The sequence below is a fragment of the Capricornis sumatraensis genome, chromosome 14 (genome assembly GCF_032405125.1).
Source record: "Capricornis sumatraensis isolate serow.1 chromosome 14, serow.2, whole genome shotgun sequence".
Classification (NCBI taxonomy): Eukaryota; Metazoa; Chordata; class Mammalia; order Artiodactyla; family Bovidae; genus Capricornis; species Capricornis sumatraensis.
In genome coordinates this window covers 80831036-80852936 of record NC_091082.1, presented here as the reverse complement: position 1 = coordinate 80852936, position 21901 = coordinate 80831036, and the positions used below count along the sequence as shown (strand labels likewise).

The 21901-nt window shown below is 42.8% G+C and overlaps 1 protein-coding gene across 1 annotated transcript in view; it reads left to right on the top strand.

Moving 5' to 3' along the window:
• The first annotated feature begins 3515 nt into the window (after nucleotides 1-3515).
• HSD11B1 (hydroxysteroid 11-beta dehydrogenase 1) overlaps nucleotides 3516-21901 on the top strand; it is a 63676-nt gene continuing 45290 nt past the window's right edge. The window contains exon 1 of the mRNA XM_068986307.1: nucleotides 3516-3608. The gene's annotated coding sequence lies outside the window, so the exon portion shown is untranslated. The remainder of the gene's footprint in view (nucleotides 3609-21901) is intronic.

The window sequence follows — 21901 nt, the reverse complement described above, 5'->3', positions numbered from 1 at the left end:
TGTAGAGCTTTTGGTGATGGCCTTTCTGGCCAGTGTGAAGTGTTACCTCATTGTAGTTTTGATTTGCATTTCTCTAATAACTAGGGATACTGAGCATCTTTTCATGTGCCTCTTGGCCATCTGTATGCCTTCATTAGAGAAATGCCTATTTAGGTCTTCTGCTCATTTTTTTCATTGCTTTTTTTTTTTTTTTTTTTTTTGGTATTGACTGAGTTGTTTGTCTGTTCTGGAAACTAAACCCTTGCAAGTTTCTTCATTTGCAAATATTTTCTCCCATTCTGAGGGCTGTCTTTTCATCTTGTCTGTGATTTCCTTCGCTGTGAAAAAGGTTTTAACTAGGTTACCATTTGTTTATTTTCATTTTTATTGTCATTACTCTAGGAGGTGGATCAAAAAAGATCTTCCTGCAATTTATGTCAAAGAGTATTCTGCCTATGTTTTCCTCTAAGAGTTTCATAGTGTCCAACCTTCCATTTAAGTCTTTAAACCATTTTGAATGTATTTTTGTGTCTGGCATTAAGGAGCGTTCTAAGTTCATTCTTCTACATTTAGTTGTCTGGTTTTCCCAGCACCACTTATTGAAGAGAGTGTCTTTTCTCCATTGCATGTTCTTGCCTCCTTTGTTAGGGATTAGGTGACCGTAGGTGCATGGGTTTATCTCTGGGCATTCTATTCTATACCACTGAGCTCTGTTTCTGATTTCTGCCAGAACCATGCTGCCCTGGTCACTATAGATCTGTAGTACAGGCTGAAGTTAGGGAGCCTCATGCCTCCAGCTCCATTTTTCTTTCTCAAGATTCTTTGGCTATTGGGGATATTTTGTATTTTCTTACAAATTGTCAGCATTTTTGTTTTAAGTCTGTGAAAAACACCATTGGCAATTTGATAAGGATTGCGTTGAACGTGTAGATTGCTTTGGGTAGTATAATCATTTTGACAATACTGATTCTACCCATCCAAGAATATGGTATATCTCTCCATCTGTTTGTGTCATCTTTGATTTCTTTCATCAGTAGTTTATAGTTTTATGAGTACAGGTCTTTTGGCTCCTTGTTCTTGTTGTTATTCAGTCGCTAAGTCATATCCGATTCTTTGCGCCCGCATGGACTGCAGTACGCCAGGCCTTCCTGTCCCTCTCAATCTCCAGGAGTTTGCCCAAGTTCATGCCCATTGAGTCTGTGATGCCATTGTACCCCATCTCATTCTCTGTCACCTCTTCTCTTTTTGCCTTCAATCTTTCCCAGCCTGAGGGTCTTCTCCAAATGAGTTGGCTCTTCGCATCAGGTAGCCAAAGTATTGGAGCTTCAGCTTCAGAATCAGTCCTTCCAATGGGTATTCAGGGTTGATTTCCCTTAGGACTGACTGGTTTAATCTCCTTACTGTCCAAGGGACTCTCAAGAGTCTTCTCCAGCACCACAATTTGAAAGCATCAATTCTTCGGCATTTAGCCTTCTTTATGGTCCAATTCTCACATCTGCACATGACTACTGGAAAAATCATAGCTTTAACTATACTGACCTTCATCGGCAAAGTGCTGTCTTTGCTTTTTAATACGCTAAGTTTGTTATAGCTTTCCTTCCAAGAAGCAAGCGTCTTTTAATTTTATGGATACAGTCACCATCTGCAGTGATTTTGGAGCCCCCAAAATAAAATCTGTCACTGTTTCCACTTCTTCCCCATCTATTTGCCATGAAGTAATGGGACTGGATGTCATGATCTTAGCTTCTTGAATGTTGAGTTTTAAATCAGCTTTTTCACTCTCCTCCATCACCCTCATCAAGAGTCTCTTTAGTTCCTCTTCACTTTCTGCCATTAGAGTGCTATTATCTGCATATCTGAGGTTGTTGATATTTCTCCCAGCAATCTTGATTCCAGCTTGAAACTGGAATCCAGCCTGGCATTTCACATGATGAACTCTGCATATAAATTAAATAAACAGGGTGACAATATACAGTCTTATCATACTCCTTTCCCAACTTTGAACCAGTCAGTTGTTCCATGTCTGGGTCTAACTGTTGCTTCTCAACTCCACATACAGGTTTCTCAGGAGACAGGTAAGGTGGTATCCATGAAGGGGAAAAACCTGCTTAGATCAGAGTAATTTGGGCAGATGAAAGTCTAGAAGCCCTGTCACATACAGAATAATTGAATGGATGTAGATAAAATAAAATACAGTCGTGTCACATAAAAATCACTTTCAAATATTTGAAGGGCTGCCATATTGGTCCAACAAAGTCCAATAAAATACACTTATTTTATATGGCTTGAAAAATGCAGAACCAAAACTAGCAAGTAGGCATACAAGGGAGAAGAGCATAAGTCATTAGGAAATAGGAGTAATTCAAAACATGAGTTGCCTTGTGATACGTATTAAGCTCCCCTTTACTAAAAACGCCCAAGCAAAGGATGCAAGGGATGGTACAAACTGCACAGGAGATTTCTAAACTTGGAGGGAGGTTAGTTATCTGATTCCTGAGGTCCCATGCAGTTGTATGATGCTAGGATTCTGTTTGATATAACCACAAAATAGGGACTATATTTCCCATCCCAGCCTGCTTCACTAGAAACCACTCTCCTTCTATGTTTTCAAAGCTTCTTTGTTCTTTTTCTTAGCATGTTGACAAATACCTTCTTTCTTGCTGCTGCTGCTAAGTCGCTTCAGTCATGTCCGACTCTGTGCGACCCCATAGACGGCAGCCCACCAGGCTCCCCCGTCCCTGGGATTCTCCAGGCAAGAACACTGAAGTGGGTTGCCGCTTCCTTCTCCAATGCATGAAAGTGAAAAGTGAAAGTGAAGTCACTCAGTCATGTTCGACTCTTAGCGACCCCCTGGACTGCAGCCTACCAGGCTCCTCCGTCTATGGGATTTTCAAGGCAAGAGTACTGGAGTGGGTTGCCGTTGCCTTCTCCGACTGGATGACTATTAAAAGTAATGAATTTAGTTAAAAATAAACGATTTACTGACTGTTTATTTAATTTAAAAATATACTATTTCCTGATTAAGTTTACTTAACTAAAGCTCTTTTCTCTTAGAAAATACCTTAACCTCACAGTTGAATCTAATTTTCCTCACAGTTAGTCCTAGAGAAACAGTTATTAGCCACCTTGCTCTTTACAAAACACAACGCAACATAACAGAGGATTGTGCTATTAATATAAATAAATATATATACAGAATTTTGCGCTAATATCTGATGGGAACTTGTACTATGTTCTAGTGAAAACAAATAGCAGATAATAACTGCGCAAATAGTTAAAAGTTTCACACTTTCTTAGGGATAATTTGTTGTTTAATTATAGTAAACAGAACCAAGTATTAAATCCACTGGCTCCATAAGTCACGACTCCCCTCAGGTAACAAGCTTTTTCAAGCCAACCAATCAGTAACAGTCCCTCACTTCTGACAGTCATTCAACCAAGAACTGACTCACTCCATAAATATATTTCAGAGTGCCAACAAATAAATATGCTGCTACAGATGAGGTCAGCCCACTTATGTCTGGGAAAGTACACCAAACTCTGAACTTCGAGCTTGCTCAAAAGCCAGAAGATACACTTACTGGCTTCCTCGTGCCCAAACTCTACTTGTCCTTCAGATCTGCTTCTAGGTAAGTCAGTCTCAACAATAATCTGAATCTGACTGGCTGCACTGAGGCCTCGCTGCTTCTATAATTTCTAATCAAGTATGTCTTTGTATAAAATCATTAGATCTCAGTCTTTGTATAAAGGGATTAGAAATACTAGTTTACAGGTGCACGTTTTGGTAAATAATTATACCAGGGCCTTTGTGTAAGGTCATTAGACATTTTATCTACAAGGTATGTGGTGTGTGTATCCTCAGTTGCTCAGTCGTGTCCGACTCTTTGTGATCCCATGTAGCCTGCCAGGCTTCTCTGTCCATGGACTTTACTATGAAGTAATCAGACATCAGTCTTGTATAAGTTCATTAGACTCTTTTTTTTTTTTTTTTCGGAGGCATACCTTTTGATAACTGTATTTGCTATGAAACTACTGTTCCCCAAACTACTACTTGGCTTTTGCTTTTGTTTATCAATATTGTCAAATTTATTTTACATGTTTTTGCTTTGTACTTGAAATGCCTTGTTTCTGATATACAAGTAAAGAAGTGTTCCATATGGAATGGCCCAATAAGTCACCGTTCAATCCAAGCTGATCCTTGGGGACAATAGTTGGAGCTCCATTAGCCTAGTGACCAATTGAGGAAAAGGTAAATGATCAAACTTGGCTTGGGGTTCCCTTCAAAACTTTCATGGGAGCACTCCTTGCTTACCAAGGTGTGAAAGAAAGTCATTTTCTCATCTATATTCTGGGTGTAAAATTGTCAGGTGGCATGCGTGGCCCTCTCCTAACTTTTGCTTAGAAAGGGAATTCAAGATACCCATTCAGAGGCACACATCCTTACTAAATAGCTTTTCCTGGGTTCTTCTACATCAAATCTGCAAACTTCTCTTGGAAGAATTCCAGCTTTCTTGTTGCACTATAATTCCTACTCTTGTATTTACTTTGATGAAAGGCAAAAAGTTTGAGTATAGAATAACAATAGTCAGCATGGTACTTTTGACATATCAAAATAAATAAATTAATTCATTTTAGAGGAACTATTACATTTAAGAGGAACTCCAGGAATTTAAAGAATCAGTAGTTTGCTTTGATCAGTATGCTGAGGACAAAAAAACAAAATTCCAATCCAGCATGGTCTCTTTCAAAGACTCTAGTATTTTCTGAAAGCAACCTTATCTCATTTCTCTCTCTTCCACTCACCTTTTCCTGACCTTCTATAGGAGCCCTTTTGTCAGAGTTTTATTTGAAAAAGAAACAATTACATTGTAAATTTGCTAAGCCAAAGGCAGGCTTCAAGAACTTAAAATTTAAAACCCAGGTCTGGAGCCATATTAAGAGTTAAAATTAAGGATTTTCCTAAATCTTAGAAAATCACATAAATTTTTTTATATAACTTAGGATTTTATTGGGTAATTGTTGTTCTGGACTAGATCTTTACCAACTAGTTCAGTAAATTGTTAATCCTTCAGCTGGAGAAAAATATATTAAAATAGCAGGGCTAAGAAAGGAAAAATTTAAATAACTCAACTGTGTAAAATGAAAAAAGAAAGTGCCTTAAGAAGGCAAGAAAAAAATAGAAAACATAGCACAAAAAAACAATTCCAAAAGCCTTTCTTTTAAAGATATAGTGGACAAAAATTAACAATAATAAATTAAAAATGAAAACAGACTTCAGGAAATTTTCAAAGAGCATTCTGGAGTAGACCCAACAGTTGAAATAAAAGGAGACTTGTCTTCTTCATAGGTTTTTTTTTTTTTTATGAGATCAAATATGAATTAGGAAATTTAATGAGGAAAAAAAACCTGAAATCCAAACCTGGCAGTTTAGAAAATATCCGGTATGTGACCAGACAGTTTCAGAGAGGCTTAGAAGGCAAGCAAGCTAGAAATCAATAGAGCTTAATGGTTCTCCAGATAAAACAACTGGCTCCTGAAAGAAAAATAAGACTTAAAAGTCCTCATCCTGTAAGAACTGGGAGCCCGTAGATAATGATATGTGTAGATATTGAAGAAGTAGACGGGTGTCCAGAAGAACCAATGTTCCTATTTGGCTAAGAAACAGATGCCTATCCAAAATCTGCCCAGTGATGCTACTACAAGGAAGACATTAGAGCCCAATAATTCCAGTCCTTCCTAACGGATGTCCCCAAGTCACAGAGACTGATGTGCAACAACCCATGTCAATTATACTCCCCACCAGGACAGTTCAGGTCACAACCAGTTTCCAACCCACTGTCTGGCAATAGGCAGGTGCTCATTAAATATTTGTTGGATAGAGATTACATACATGGATGAAGAAAGTACATTTTTTTGCCCGTGCCTTAGTCCGGAAGAATGAAGACCTCTGAACTGGGGTACGACTCTCCATCGCTAGCTGGTGGGAATCAGGCTGGAATCACTGCCCCTGTTTGTGGAATCCCCAGCCCAGCCCACATGTGCCCTGTCTGCCCTCTGCTGTCCACGCCACACTTCCTCTGATGTGAGCACCATAGTGGTCTATGAGTCATCTCAATGATTCCTAAGGAGTTGATAGTTAAGAAACGTAGGCACACCAGCCTCTCAGAGCACATTCGATTGCTGGTCTCTCACGGTGAGAAAGGAAAATCTGCCCAAACCCAGTTCTTGTTTTGATACTTTCCCCTGAGGCAAAGCCAGGAACCTGAGAGTGAGCACTTGCTAAAGGTGGGACAGGGGTTCTGTCTGGTGTGCCTCTGGCACGTTTAGAGCTAGCAGTAGTAACGGACAGGTCTCCAGGGCAACCACTGCCAGGACCACTTCCAAGCATTCCCACCATGGGCGGCCGCAGGGGTCCTCTGTCCTTTGGGGAGCCCTGATGCCTAATGCCCAGGACTGGCCCCTTCTGGCTCACCTTTAGGGTTTGACTCCTGGCGCCTCCTGGCGCCTCCTGGCTGCAAGCTCAGTCCTAGCATAAGGGCCTTCTCGGCCCGCGTTTCACCTTCTTGTATCAGGTGGCAGTCCTGATTCAGGTCTTCTGGCTCCTCCCAGAAACCAACCAACTTCTGAGCAGGAAATCCTGCCCCTCCCCAGAGTGGGAAACCGCAGAGGAAGAGAGAGATGAAGCAGAAGGGAAGGCAGAGGAGGAGGGAGAGGGAGAGAAAGAAGCAAAAAGAAAAACGAGATCAATAAAAAGAAGTCAAATTTGGTTGAAATCCCAAGGTAAGACTTTTTTTAAATCACAATAATATACAATAGCATCACCATTTGTGTCAGGGCCTAGTCCATAGTAGGTCCTCAGAAAAAGCTGTTGAAATAATGCATCTATTTGGGATAAACTGGAGGGCTGGGCTGAAAGAGACTTCAATGTCAAATGCTGGTCAAAAACAGATAACAAAAAACCCAAGAGAAATGCCCTATGAGCTTTTCACTGTGCAAGGAGGAAAGATGCAATAAAACACAGATGGGACCAGATGTCTGTTACTGGCACTGAGCACATTCTGATCATTTTGGGACAGAAAGCTAAGTTGGAACTAAAAGTTGCAAAATAGTTTTAAAACTGTCTGCATGGTCTGTTGAAATCATACAAAGATTGCAGGTTGTGTTTTTATAAACTGGCTTTAAAGCGATGACAGAGCACAAACACTCAGCTGTATCTTGGGAATTGCTAATAGTGGTGATACCTGCTTTTTGCGTCCAGTTATCAGCTAGTTTAATATTTTTAATATTGAGATCCAGAGCTTTGAATAAGGCATGTTTTATCTCAAAGAGTCTTGTTCAAAGGACTAAGGGAGGCCTAAAGTGATCTATCAAAATTCTTTCTGTGCTGTTCGTCTATTCCTTAATCCCAGTCCAGCCTGCTGCTCAGGATACTGAACTTCTGAGCCTTAAAAGCATCTGATCAGACAGAATCCAAACACCCTGGTTTCAGGTCCATTACAGACCCTCCACACCCCCATTTACCCAAATCCTCCCATGCCATCAACAGACAGTACCACCCAGAAGGGTTCAGTCAGTTGAGGGGATTAAAAACTGCTAAACCTACGCTTTGGAAACTGCTTATAGACGACGCTGGTGTGTTTTCACAACAGTTGACTTTGAAGAGTCCTGCTCCCCCAAATTTTCCAACAGAGCTTACCAATTCAAAGAGACACACTTGAATTTTTTTTTCTTTTAGTGCCAGTATTTTTCTTTGGGTTCTGTGTGAGTAAATCACAGTCAGAAGCTGAAAGAAGGGCGGGAGAAGTGAGGAAAGATGGAAGAATCTCACTTCTGCTTGCTTGCCAAAATTTGAAAGGAATTGCCTTTCCCTCTTATGTATGATATGAAAATAAAATCCAAAAATCCTAGCTCTTTCTTGATACTAATTTCAGTAGAGCTAAAAAGCTCCATGTATCCAATTTCCGAGCTGGAACAAATCTTAAATGTAATCTAATTTAATTCCTCTTGTTTGCCAGGTGAGGGAACTGAAGCCAAGACGGGTAGGGCCTTGTCCAAGGTCACATATATGTCAGTGAAGGAGAGGGAGACTGGAACTCAGTTATCTTGGTTCCACCCAGGAGCCTTGCAAGAAACTTTATACAAAAGTGCCCCAAACACCCAAGAACTTATCATCACGGCATCTTCTGATTAAACAAAATAAAATATTCAGTTAAAAGATGCTTAAGTAATCCTTATCTGGCAGAAACAGAAAGAGGGAAAAGATTTTAATAGTTAAGCTTTTCTAGAATCTGTTTTACAACTGTTAGGAAACTGGAGTGAATAGAAGGGTTTAAGGCAGGTTTGTCAAGAAAGAGCTGGAATACTTTACAATCCTACTATTGAGCCAGCACTTTACATATCTTATCTCTTTATATAATCACATGGTATCCTCCTTTTATTAATACAAATAATTTCTTTTAATTTGCTCAAATTCACGGAGAGAAGACGATATTATGGTTTTTGCAGCTTTCATTACTCGTCCCAGCATCATGCTAATGTGAATATTTATAGTTCAGTGACTCAGGCCTCTCCCCAAATTGACCCCTGCTCCAGCCACTTCAATCTACTTGAGGTCGCTCTGAAATCTCAGGCTATCTCTAGAGTCCTTATCTAATCACAGACAGTTCCCTCTGCTGGGTACAGCCTTCCCCCAATTTCTTCATCTCCGTAACTTGTACTCATTCTTCAAAACTTAGCCCCAGGATCCCTTCCTCCCAGAAAGCTTTCCCACTGCCTTGGGCTGACTTGGCTACCCTACTCTTTCCCCGTAAGCACCCTATACACATTGTTATTACACAATTGTGACCTGAGATTTACTACTCCACTACAGCTATTATTATGCTTCCGTGAGCTTTGACTTCCTTGCCTACCCTACTTATACTTACCTACCATCTCCTTGAAGGAAGACACCAGACATTTGCTCAGCTTGTACATTCCTGGCACCGAGCACATTGGAAATTTACTAGAGCTCAATAAATACCTGGGGAAAAAGGCTGAGTGAACAAATGAAAGATTCCCCCTTCTTTTCTTCCATTCAAATGACTTAATAAAAAGTCTCCCTCCCACAGTCTTGATTTTTGGGTATCTTGGGAGGAACAGAAGATGGCACTACTATAGGCTTCTCAAAAAAGCCTATCAGGCTACGCAAAAGAGCTTCCCAGGGTTAAACATTCCAGTGGAACAAACATCTATTTCTACTCCCTTACAAAGTACACCGATCCCAGTAGAATAATGTGCATGCTATAAGGGAGAGGAACAAAAGAGAATCAGCATGGAAACAATAGATGAGAAATGTCAACGCCCTTTCAGAAGATGGAAAGTGAACAGATGAGGGATAAGTGACTTAGCCAACTGGAGACTATTGAAGCCCAACAGCCCCTGGTAGGAGGGCAATGAGAAGCCACAGAGCCCAGGAGAATCTCTAGGATCAGGGCACCAGAAACCTTCAGGCAGAGGAAGAGATGGGCCCTCCAAGAAGGAGGAAAGTTTATTTTCTGCAGAAATTGGCTAAAGAGGTGCCAGGCTCGGGGACATCAGACACAGCAAAAGGTGGTTCAGGCATAGAGCTGGAAACAGGATGAGAGGAAGCCTCCACACTGAAAGATGAGATTGCCCAGCCCCTTATCCTGACTTAGCTCCCAAAACACACACAGCCCAACTTATACGCCTCTTCGTTCTCCTTACTCCAGCCCACTGTAGGCAGAGGAATGAACCATTCCTCCTTGGAGAAACTATACAACCAAAGGGAAAAAGATTATACATACTGATATTTGAGGGTCAGAAGAAATTACTAACAATAGCCCTTGACAACATTGATAGCCCCTCAGAGATAAAAGAAGGCAGTGTGTCCATCAATGAAGATCAAGCAGTCAGTGTTTTGTTTTGTTTTGTTTTAAAAAAAAAAAAGTAGTCACACACAGATGGGAGCTTTGTAAAATAAAAATATAACAGGAAATTTAAAAATTAAAATGAAACACAGGAAGATAAAATTGACAAAATCTCACAGAAAGTAGGACAGAAAGGTTAAGAGATGAAAATTAGGACCAAAAAAAATAAGTTTACAAGATCCAATCCATCCAGAACCTCTGACATCTTCTAATAAGTCCAAAAAGAGAACACAGAGAAAATGGAGGGGAATATATTAACCAGAAAGATAATTTCTCCAAAATGTCCCATAATGAAAGATTTGAATTTCCATATTGAAAGGACCCAGTGGGTGTTCAACCCAATGAACCAAAACAAAACACAAAACTGTCTCCTCAAAGCACATAATTAGGAATGTTACAACACCAGGGGGTGGGGCGGGGAGGATTCCAAAAGTTCTAGAGAGAAGAAAAACAGCTCACAAAGCCAGATCAGGAGTCCAAACAGAAATTGAACTTCTCAGTATCCACACTGGAAGCTAGAAACTGAAAGGCAATACAGCAACGTCTTCCAGTTTCGGAAGAAAATAATCCTTCCTCAGCCAAACAATGAATCAGGACGAGGGTAAAGTAAGGACGCTGGCAGAGCTGACATCCTGGCCTGTACGTGACCAGGATCTGGTGGATCCAAGTCCATGCACAAGTGTTCGATGTGAAACAGCACCCCACGTTCAGTTCCCTGTTATTCATGAGGAAGTAAGCCAAAAAGAGCTGGGATGGTCAGGTGGATGGTAAAGGAGGTCCCAGTTACCAGCCTATCAAGCTCCTAGTCTGCATTGGAACAGGAGGACCCGGGGCTCCAAAACAAATGTCTCCGAGGGAAAAAATATATAGATTATCCAATTAATTTGACCCATTTATTTGAGCTGTATTGCTTTTACCAGAGGATTTGGAGAACATGACAACTGAGTAAGCAAACAAACAAAAATGAGACAATTATTAACTCCTGGTGGGGGGAGGGGGCATAGAAGAAAACAAAGAAACGCAATCACAGTACAGCAAACTGTTGAGCTGCAAAAAAAGTCAGTCATCATAATATGAACACTGACTAATGATTTAATTAAAATTGTGATTTAATAGTGTTAGGAACCTAGCTGGAAGGGAATGAGCATCTGTGTGTGTTGTAAAATAAAATGGCAAGTCCTAATAGTCCTTAGTGGGAAATCAATAAATAATTTCTAATGTTACAAAATCAAGAATGGCAGTAAATGTTTTAAAATATGGAGTTAATCAGAGGAAGGAAATAGGATTTTAAAATGTGGTTGCCCTTGAAAGGGACCTGGGCATGCGGAAGGGAGAAGCAAGGGTTGCTGTTAGCATTATAAGCCTTTTGATATCATGTGACTTTGTATTATATTAATGAATACAAAAATTACTTGGAAAGGAAAGAAGAGAGAGAGGGGAGAAAAAGAAGGAAAGAAAGAAAGGAAATGACTCAGTCACAACAGCATCCATGGATTACATTCTATTACCACTCAGCATGTTGATGGCTGGAGCCATTAAATTCAGTCTCAAACAAGCTCTACTTGAAACATTTACCTAACTACCCAGAGGTATTTGCCAGTTTGTTTGTCTAAAGGCTACTTCAGAATCTCCTGGGCACTTTGCAAAAATACAGATTCCTGGGTCCCAACCTTGATGGCTACCATTCAAGGGCCTGGGAATCTGCTCTTACCTCCCCTAGATGATTTAACTGCACAGCAAGTTTTAGGAATCACTGGACTGAAGCAGAAACTGTGAGCGCGTGGAGGGAGGGGTGGGGGATGGGGTTATGTGATTTTTGTGTAACTGTTTCTGTGTATATGTTGGTATATTGTGAGCCCATCTTCTTCCTCCCTCCTTCCCTCTTTCATCTTCTCTTATCTTAACCCATAAACCCTCTGGACCGAGATTTTTTTTATTTTATTTTATTTTATTTTTTTACTTTATTTTACTTTACAATACTGTATTGGTTTTGCCATACATTGACATGAATCCACCACAGGTGTACATACGTTCCCAAACATGAACCCCCCTCCAACCTCCCTCCCCATAACATCTCTCTGGGTCATCACCGTGCACCAGCCCCAAGCATGCTGTATCCTGCATCAGACATAGACTGGCGATTCGATTCTTACATGATAGTATACATAGGACTGAGATTTTTAAACCCCAGGAGTCTGTGCTTCCCAGGTGGCACAGTGGTAAAGAAGCCACCTGCCAGTGCAGGAGACTCGGGTTCGATACCTGAATGGGGAAGATACCTTGTAGTAGGAAATGGCAACCCACTGCATTATTCTTGCCTGGGGAACCCCATGGACAGATGAGCCTGGGCTATGCTCCATGGAGTCAGCACGCGTGTACGCACGCAGTCTGAGCTTTCTCGCCCAGCCCTGGGGCTCCCTCTGCTGGCAAACACCTGTGAAAACTCTTAACATCCTAAACCTAGACGTTCCCCCTCCGTTGCTATAAGGCCCTTTTCCCAGGCTGTTTCCAAGACTTCAAACTTCATGAACCTCTCATCAGACAAAAAAGGAAAAATTCAACCAACCTGGGAAAGACATCTCCTGCTTTACAGGTGCGACTGTACACAGACCAGGAACAGCAGGAGGAGGCGGAAATGAGAATAAAAGCTATATACTGTGGCTAAACGTGAGGGAAAGGGGGCCTCAAGCGATTCAGCTTCCCACCTTCTTCCCCTCCCGTCCTCTAACAGAAATGGACAGATGGAGAAGTCAGATCCATGTGCCTCTCAAAAATCAAAAATCGAAGGAAGGAAACACATTAGGCTAAAAACTCGCTGAATTTAGAAGGAGACCGCAAGAGTTCGATATCCACCCTCACCTTATTTCCTTGAGTCTCCGCATGCCCAGTCCTTGGACCCTGTAAATCTTGCCGCTCCAGTGATTCACTAGTCAGGGACTCTGTCGGATCTTTCCCACAAGCTGAAAACACGCTCACCCCAGCACTATATCTGGGACAGAGAAAATACTCAAAACCATTTAAATGAAACCTTAGCTCACTGCTGTCCTAAAGATCAGAACCCTCCTTCAGATCTGCACATCCAGCAACCCAACCTCCTCAAAAGTTCCTCTCCTCCTCGACACTCACACTAAAAACGTTCTTTCCTCAAACACATCCCTCCTCAACCCATAGCGTTCCAGCCTCAGCGCCTTCAGAGCCCTGACGGGCCTCCAGCTCAGCTCAGTTCAGTCGCTCAGTCATGTCCAACTCTTTAGGACCCCATGGACTGCAGCATGCCAGGCTTCCCTGTCTATCACCAACTCCCAGGGCTAGCTCAAACTCATGTCCATTGAGCCAGGGATGCCATCCAACCATCTCATCCTCTGTCGTCCCCTTCTCTTCCCACCTTCAGTCTTTCCCAGCATCAGGGTCTCTTCCAATGAGTCAGTTCTTCGCATCAGGTGGCCAGAGCACTGGAGTTTCAGCTTCAGCATCAGTCTTTCCAATGAATAGTCAGGAGTGATTTCCTTTAGGATGGACAGGTTGGATCTCCTTGCAGTCCAAGGGACTCTCAAGAGTCTTCTCCAACACCACAGTTCAAAAGCATCAATTCTTCGGCACTCAGCTTTCTTGATAGTCCACCTCTCACATCCATACATGACTAGTGGAAAAACCATAGCTTTGACTAGATGGACCTTTGTTGGCAAAATAATGTCTCTGCTTTTTAATATGCTGTCCAGGTTGGTCAGTGATTCCTATATCCAGACCCAATGTATTTTTGTCACTTCTCATCCTCCTTGACCTCTCAGAAGCTTCCACGCTGTGACCTCTGGCACCTCATAGAGACTACCCTTTGCCCACCCCAGCCCACCTCCCTGTTGACTCAGGTCCCCCTGCTCCCTGCGTCTCCTTGCCCCTTTCTACCTGTTCGCCTCTCCTGTAACATCCCACTGTACCCTCAGCCCTCTGGATGGGGTGTCATCTACTATGGTTTAAACTTTAGTTTATATGATTTCATTCTCCCAAAGCAATATATCTAGCCTAGACATTTCTCTTGACCTTCAAATATCTAACAAGCATCTTCATCTGTATGTATGAGTCAATTTCCATTAAACACTCAGAAAATGCTTTTTAGCATCTAACATATGCAAGCACTGTGCTAAGGTCTGGCCTCTCAGACCTGTGTGTAATTGAGAAAAAAAAAAGAGCAACTGTGACTACAAAGTACTGGGAGCTGTGATAAGAGAAACACCCAGTGCTTGGGGAGAATCTTACATGTCCAAGAGAGGGTGACTTTGAAAGGGAGAAGAACCTGAATGGTAAGAAGGATAGGGGTAGGAATGGTGAGAGATTCCTGGGAAAGGATTTCAAAGTTTCTAAAGAGTTTGCACAGCTAATGAGTTTAAACTTTAAGAACAATAAAGAGCCAGTGAAGAAGAACTGGGTGCATTAAAGCCCACGGGGCACTTCTACAGTTTTGGCAACAGTCAGGTCTCCATTTGGATGGCAGGCCAATAAGGCTTTTGCTTTATTATTGCCCCATAAGTTATTTATGGCTTCTTCTATTCTTTTGTGCATATCAAATGTTTCACAAGTTTTTTTTTTTAATCTATCAATGGATTGGAGAAGGTGGGGTAGGCAGAGAGAAGAGTGAGGAGGCTGCTAAAGCAGGAAGTAGCAGTGGCCCAAGTTAGGAGAGTCATCGAGAGGGTGAGGATGGGGAAATGGCACTAGAGATATCTGGGAGATAGAATCGACTGGGCTTGGTGAGAAATGGAATGTGGAAAGATGGAGAGAGAGGAGTAAAGAAGGATTTCCAAGGTTCTGAAGCATTAACTGGGAAGATGGCGAAGCCCTTGACTGAAACACATCACAAAGTCACTAGAGAACAGTTTGGCAGTTTCTTTGAAAGTTAAATATAAATTTACCACATAACCCAGCAATGCCACACAAAGACTTTGATGCCAGTGTTCCTAGAACACTATTCATCGTGGCCAAAGAGTGGAAATTCTAAATGTCTGTGAATCAGTGAATGGGTAAACAAAATGTAGTATATCCATACAATGAGAAATGACTCGGCAATAAAAGGAACAAAGTACCGATACATGTTACAACAAGGATGCAAGGATGAACCTCAAAACCATGAGCCAAAGCAGCCAGGCACAGAGGATCATGTATTATCTGACTCCACTAATATGAGAGACGGAAACTAGACTACTGGTCGGCCACACCTGGGCAGAGGGACAGGAAGTAATTGTAAATGGGCAAGAGGAATCTTTGGGGGGTGATGGAAATGTTTTAAAATTGGATTGTTTTGATAGTTTCCCAACTCTGCAAACTTGTTTTTAAAAAAAACCATTGAATTGTACACTTATCATGAGATGCTTTTCTGGTCTATAAATGGTGCTTCCCAAAACCTGTTTAAAAATAATAACAATCAGGTCAGTTTGGGCATGTTGAGCTTGAGGTGTTTAGGAGGCATGAAGAGAGAGAGGTTGAGTAAACAGGTGGTTATGCGACCTGAAGCTTAGGATACAAGGCAGTACAGGAGAGAGAGATTTTTAATACACATTCGCTTAAAGAAAGTGACCGGAACCACAAGAATGAGGGGAAATGCCCAGAGAAGACAGAGAAGGACAGAATGAGGAGAGAAGCAAGACTAACCCCAAAATTCAAGGGATCCAGACCTCTAAAGGGCGGCTCCCGGTAGAGAAAGCAGTTAGAGAGGAAGGAAGAAAGCCCAGAGGCTATACATGGACAGAATCCCAGGGGAGAAGAGGCTTGGGAGCAGGTGCAAATCTCCGGAGCTGCAAGCCGCCCGGGGACACAGCCAGACCCAGCACCCCAGCACCGGGAGAGGGAAGTGTTGATGGAGAGAGTGAGGCTGGATTGCTGAGCCCGAGGTGGGCAGGTGAACCAGAACGCTCAGCCCAAGGCTGGGAGGGGTACAAAAGGCCAGTGAACAGGAAGCGTTCTAGGATGCAACGAGGGTGCAGAGGCTTCGCGTCTGGAAGTAAAAGCCAGAACCACCGATTCCAGTGGTTCAGGTGGATGGCCTTCAGGGGTGTGGTTCCTGCCGGCTTCTCCCCATGTAACCGTATCGCTTACAACTCAGCGATCCCTCCGCGTGGAATTGTTTGCAGTTTCCCAAACACTCCCTCCTCTTCCGCACCTCCTTCTCTTTTCTCACACAGCTCTCTCTGCATCCCATTTCATTGATTACCATGTCTGTCTCCTTCTTAAGGCTTGGAAAGCATTTTGCTTTTTCATAGGTCACAGGACCTGATCTGTTCAGTTCAGTTCAGTTCAGTCGCTCAGTTGTGTCCGACTCTTTGCGACCTCATGAATCATAGCATGCCAGGCCTCCCTGTCCATCACCAACTCTCGGAGGTCACTCAGACTCACGTCCATCGAGTCCGTGATGCTATCCAGACATCTCATCCTCTGTCGTCCCCTTCTCTTCCTGCCCCTAATCCCTCCCAGCATCAGAGTCTTTTCCAATGAGTCAACTCTTCACGTGAAGTGGCCAAAGTACTGGAGTTTCAGCTTTAGCATCATCCCTTCCAAAGAAATCTGGAAGGCCCTAAATAAATATTAGTAGATTAAATCAGTCAGCCGCCATGCGGCATGTACCCTTCTCCTTTGCTACTGGCCCCGTTGGGGGCTGTCTGCGGCTGGGTGGCTGGGTCTGCCTGTGATGAAGATACATACGGTGTTCTCACCTCTGCTCTCAGTAGCTACTATGATCAAGGATACTTTGTCCATAACTTGAGGTACAATCTTCCAATGTCCCCAAGGTTCTGGCTACTTCTAAGACTGCCAGGAAAAAGCACGGAACACCGAGTTAAATCTGACTTTCAGATAAACCATGAATAATGTTTTAGCATAAATATAATCCATGGAATAGTTGAGATTATACAGATCCTAAAATAGGATGTGTTGCCTATCTGCAATTCAAATTTGACTGGCTGGCCTGACTTTCTATTTGCTAAATGTGGCAACCCTACTTCTCCCCAGAGGGAAGTGGCCTCCCTCTAACACTGCAGTCACTGGCACCCTAAGCAACCCGCCTAGCAGGGGCTCCTATGCCCACCTGACGTGCTTCCTGAAAACCAGGCTGAACAACCAAGAGGAAACACTGGGGGGCTGAAGCTGTGCAGCGGCTTTGCCGGTCAGTCCCCTCCGCTGTGTGGGCCTCTCTCACGGTGCCTGATTGCTACCAAGTCTCCCCAGACTTCCTGGGGAGTGATTTTTACGGTTACGTGTGAGGCTCCTGAGAGCTCCAGTGCACGTTCGCATGCCACGGGCCAGCGGAAAACATGCAGAAGTGCAAGGCTTGGTCAGAATTGTCTCTGCCCGCCCCACTGAGGGGAGGGGATCAAGCCAGACTCCGGGCCTTCTTTCCCGAGAGGCTCTCAGCTCTCCTAGGCAAACAGACACCAGCTAGTCTGCCTCACCAGTCCCCTGCCACCTAACTACGCGTGACCAGCAGGGTCAAGGCGGCACGTGCAGGGCAGGTTATCCCATCTCCAGTTCATTTTCCTGCATCTGAGCTTCCATTAGTTGGATAGTATGAGTAAATCTGTCTGTTAGGAATAGTGTCCTACAGAAGGGCTGAGAAACAGAACTTTCCCTCTTGTTAGGCAGACTGGAGAGGGAAAAGAAGGGGGTTGGGGGTGGGGAGGGCAGGAAGTCCACGCTATCAGACAAAATGATGTGAAATGATAGTTGTGTCGACAAAAAAAATAATAATAATCAGCTAGCCTAAGAAAGAAAAGGAAAATTTTATTTGAGCCAAATTTGAGGATTATAAACTGGAAATAGCATCTCGGAAAGCTCTGAGAATTGTTCCACCTGTTAGAATTCAAGGTACAGTTATGTAAGTTTTCTGAGAGAGAGGCATTATATTGATGCCCAATGAATGACGCACTATTGACAGTTTACATAAGCCAGATCTAAGCGCCATGAAGAAATGTTATCTTTAAGGAATTGTCCGACTGACGCTGGGAGACTATGGCTCTTTGCAGCTGAGCAGGTATGTCTGTCGCTGGGGGCGTTTTGGTCGATGTGCAATGCAGATATACGATGCCTAGTGGGAGGAAAGGGGAGGCCAAAGGATGGAGAAGATTTTTTTTGTTTAAATTTTTCTCATCTTGCCATGAAAGATGAATTTTATTTCTCAGCTGTCTCCCTGGCTAGGAGCAGATTTTGGTAGCCATGGCACAGACTTGCTGTGCTGTTGCTTCAGTCATGTCTGACTCTTGTGACCCCATGGACTAGAGCCTGCCAGGCTCCTCTGTCCATGGGATTTCTCAGGCAAGCATACTGGAGTGGGGTTGCCCTTTCCTGACGGCACAGACCTAGCAGTTCTTAACGGGGAAAAAAAAAAAAAAATCAGACCTGAGGAACCAGATCGGGGTGGGGAGCAGGGTGGGAGGACCGAGGGAAGGGGAGACGTTTATGCATCCTACAGCATTATGCTAAGATCCCTTCCTGTCTTAACCTGTTATTTTCCCAGGGAAGGCAGAACCTCCAAACATAGGGTTCACCCACCTTTTACTCCAAGGTCTGCCCACTCACGGTTCCACTGGCAGGATGAGTTTTCAGAGGGAAGAGACTGCTTTCTTAACAAAGCTATCAAACAGTTCCAAAGAGCACTCCAGCCGCAGCTGCCTCAGAAATGACAGGTGCTCCATTTGTGATCTTCATGTTATACCAAGTGCTCAGGAATTGCCCTGTGGCTGCTCCTGACCTCTTTTCCCCTCCGTGCTTTTCTTGACCTCATTCATTTAGATGGGGGTAATCAAGTCAGAGAGAATTCCTGGCTGGGCTCAGCCATGCACCTTCAGCTGAAAGTGACTCATTCTCTGTGGGGTTTTGACCATGCGTGGGTCATGCCGAGGGCATTTCACTGAAAGCCTGCTCTGAAATGCAGGTGGTCAGTGCCTTACAAAGGAGGAGCAGCATGAAGGAATGAACAGTTCAGGTTCGTTGCTATGGCAGTGAAAGAAACTTTACTTGATTTGTGAAAATCTAATCCGAACAAGTGCTAGGTGAAACATTCATATTTCCTTTTGTCTTTTTTATTATTAATATTTGTTAGTATTCAAATTGTTGAGCACCACAGAAGAGGATTAGGGGGCAGGGGGTTGATCAGTTCTGGACAAAGTGCTAAATCTCAGTGACTTCCCTAGATTAAATCAGGCTCCAGAAAGATAGCAATGCTCTCTTTGCTGCAGTGCCTTGCAAACACTAAAACAGCAAAATTTCACTGAATGCCTATTTGGAGCAAAGTTAGAAGGAGATGAAGAGAGACAAAGATGAAAAAGACATAATCCATGGCCTCCAGGAGTTAACAAGCTAATGAGAGGACCAGCCGTGTAACTATAAGCACACAGTGGATCCAAGTAATGGGATCCAAGGGTGGTCCCCTGGGTCCCTGAGATCCTCTTGGAAGTTTGAAAGGTCAAAACTGTTTTCATAATCATATTAAAACATTATTCACCCTCTTTCCTTCTCCTTCTCTGTTGAGTTTCCCTAGCCTACGAGATGTATAATAATACAAAGCTTAACACATGGATGCTTCTGTATTCTTGAGTTAAAACAAGAAATTCTCAGTTTCAATTTCTAATACATCTATATCAATAGGTAAAACCACATATGTAAAAATTCTTTGAGAGCCTTGATGATTTTTAAGATTGTTAAGAGGATCCTTAGAAGATAGAGTCAAGATGATGGAATAGAAGCAAGCAGAGTCCATGCCTCCTCACAACTGGGGCACCTACTAGGCACTGGCCAGGGAGCTCGGACACCTAAGGGGATGGGAGGAACCCCTATGTGAACTAGTGGGATGTGAGGTGTTGGGAGGAAAAGAAATAGAAGTGGATGGGACCGGGCCCTCTGAGGAGTGGCGGAGGGAGGTGAGAGGTTCCCATAATTGGGAGTGGCCCACTGACCGCAAGGGCATCAGCGGGGGCAGGGAAAGGACCTTCACAGGGTGGGAGGATCAGACGGAAACTTGGCCAGCATTTCCCCTGCCTCCTTGGGCCCCAAGGAGCTCACTGGGGTCCCAGCCTGAACTGCTGCTCTCCAAGGCCCCCTCCAGTAGTGCTGAGCCTAAACCCCGCCCCTGCCACCCCAGGACCTTTCCTAGCAGCACTGGTCCTAAACCTAGCCCCCACCCTACCTAAGACCCACCCCCACCTAAGACTCACTCCTCCAACCCCCATAGCCAAGGCCTTTTCCTTTGGGGTATTTTTGTTTTTAATTTTTATAGTTGTTGTGGTGGTGGTAGTTCACCTTATTGTTGTTTCATTTATATTTTTATTTTTCTCTAAAGAATGTATTTTTTAATTTTTCTAATTTTATTTTTTATCCTTTGTTATTGTGTATGTGTTGTTTGTTTTTTTCTGCAATGCTGAGCAGCTTGCAGAATCTTGGTTCCCAGGCCAGTGACCAGGCCTGATCTCCTATGGTGGGAGTGCCAAGTCCAAACTGTTAGACTAACAGGGAACCTTAGACCCCAGGGATTAATCAGCATGAATTATCCCAGAAGTATTCATCTCGGCACCAAGACCTGGCTCAGTCCAACTGAGTGCAAACTCCAGCGCTGGATGCCTCAAACCAAACAACCAGTACGACAGGAACACCCTGTCCCACCCATCAAAGAAATGAGATGACAAAAATCTATGTTACAGACAAAGAAGCAAGGTAAAAACCTATAAGACCAAGTAAATGAAGAGGAAATAGGCAACATACCTGAAAAAGAATTTAGAGTAATGATAGTAAAGATGATTCAAAATCTCAGAATGGAGGCACTGACCAAGAAAATACAAGAAATATTTAACAAGGACCTAGAAGATCTAAAGAACAAACAATGATGAATAACACAGTAACTGAAATTTAAAAATACACTAAAAGTAATCAATAGCCAAGTAACTGAAGCAGAAGGACAGATAAGTGAGCTGGATGTGAGAGGATAGAAAGATACTCCATGCAAATAGAAATCAAAAGCAAACTGGAGTAGCAATACTCATATCAAATAAAATAGACTTCAAAATAAAGATTGCTACAAGAGGTATGGAAAGACACTACATAATGATCAAGGTATTCATCGTTGACTTTTTAAATAAATGCACAATTTGAGAGCTGTGAGTCAAGTTTTCTCTGGGGCAAAAGGAGGACAATAACCCAGGAGACAGCACCTCAGATAGCTCTGAGAAACTGCTCCAAAAAATTAGGGGGAAAGGTGAGTATATATGTGATTTTGAGGAAGGGGGAGTACCTGCAATCTCATGAAGGTCACTGCTAGTCACAAGAAGCAGATATCACCATGAAGGATTTCAGAGCTTTTCTAGATAATGAGGAGATACAAGAACTGGAGTACCTGTTTCTGCTCCCCAACCTGAACTATTTTCAGGAGGTGTTGAAAATCAGGTGTTCAGCTGAAGCAGCTTGTAGAGAGGTAGATGGCAAGTGCCAACTTGTAGTTGACACATCCAAGAAGAAATTAACAATTATAAATATTTAAGCACTCACATAGGAGCACCTCAATACATAAGGTGAATATTAACAGCTATAAGAGGGGAAATCAACACTAACACAGTGGTAGTGTATTAAAAGTGCACTTTAGCACTGCACTTACACTAACGGACAGATCATCCAGACAGAAATAAATAAGGAAACCCAAGCTTTAAAGGACACAGTAGACCAGCCAGATTTAATTGATAAAGACAGTTCACCTGAAAGCAGAAGAATACACTTTCTTCTGAAGTACACACAGAAAATTTTCCAGGATAGATCACATCCTGGGTCACAAATCAAACCTTGGAAAACGTTTTAAAATTGAAATAATAACAAGCATCTTTTCCAGCCACAATGCTTTTAGATTAGAAAGCAATCACAGGGGGGAGAAACTGTAAAAAAAAACACAAACACATGGAAGCTAAACAGTGCACTGATGAATAATCAAGAGATCATTGAGGAAACCAAAAGGGATTTTAAAAAAACACACAGAA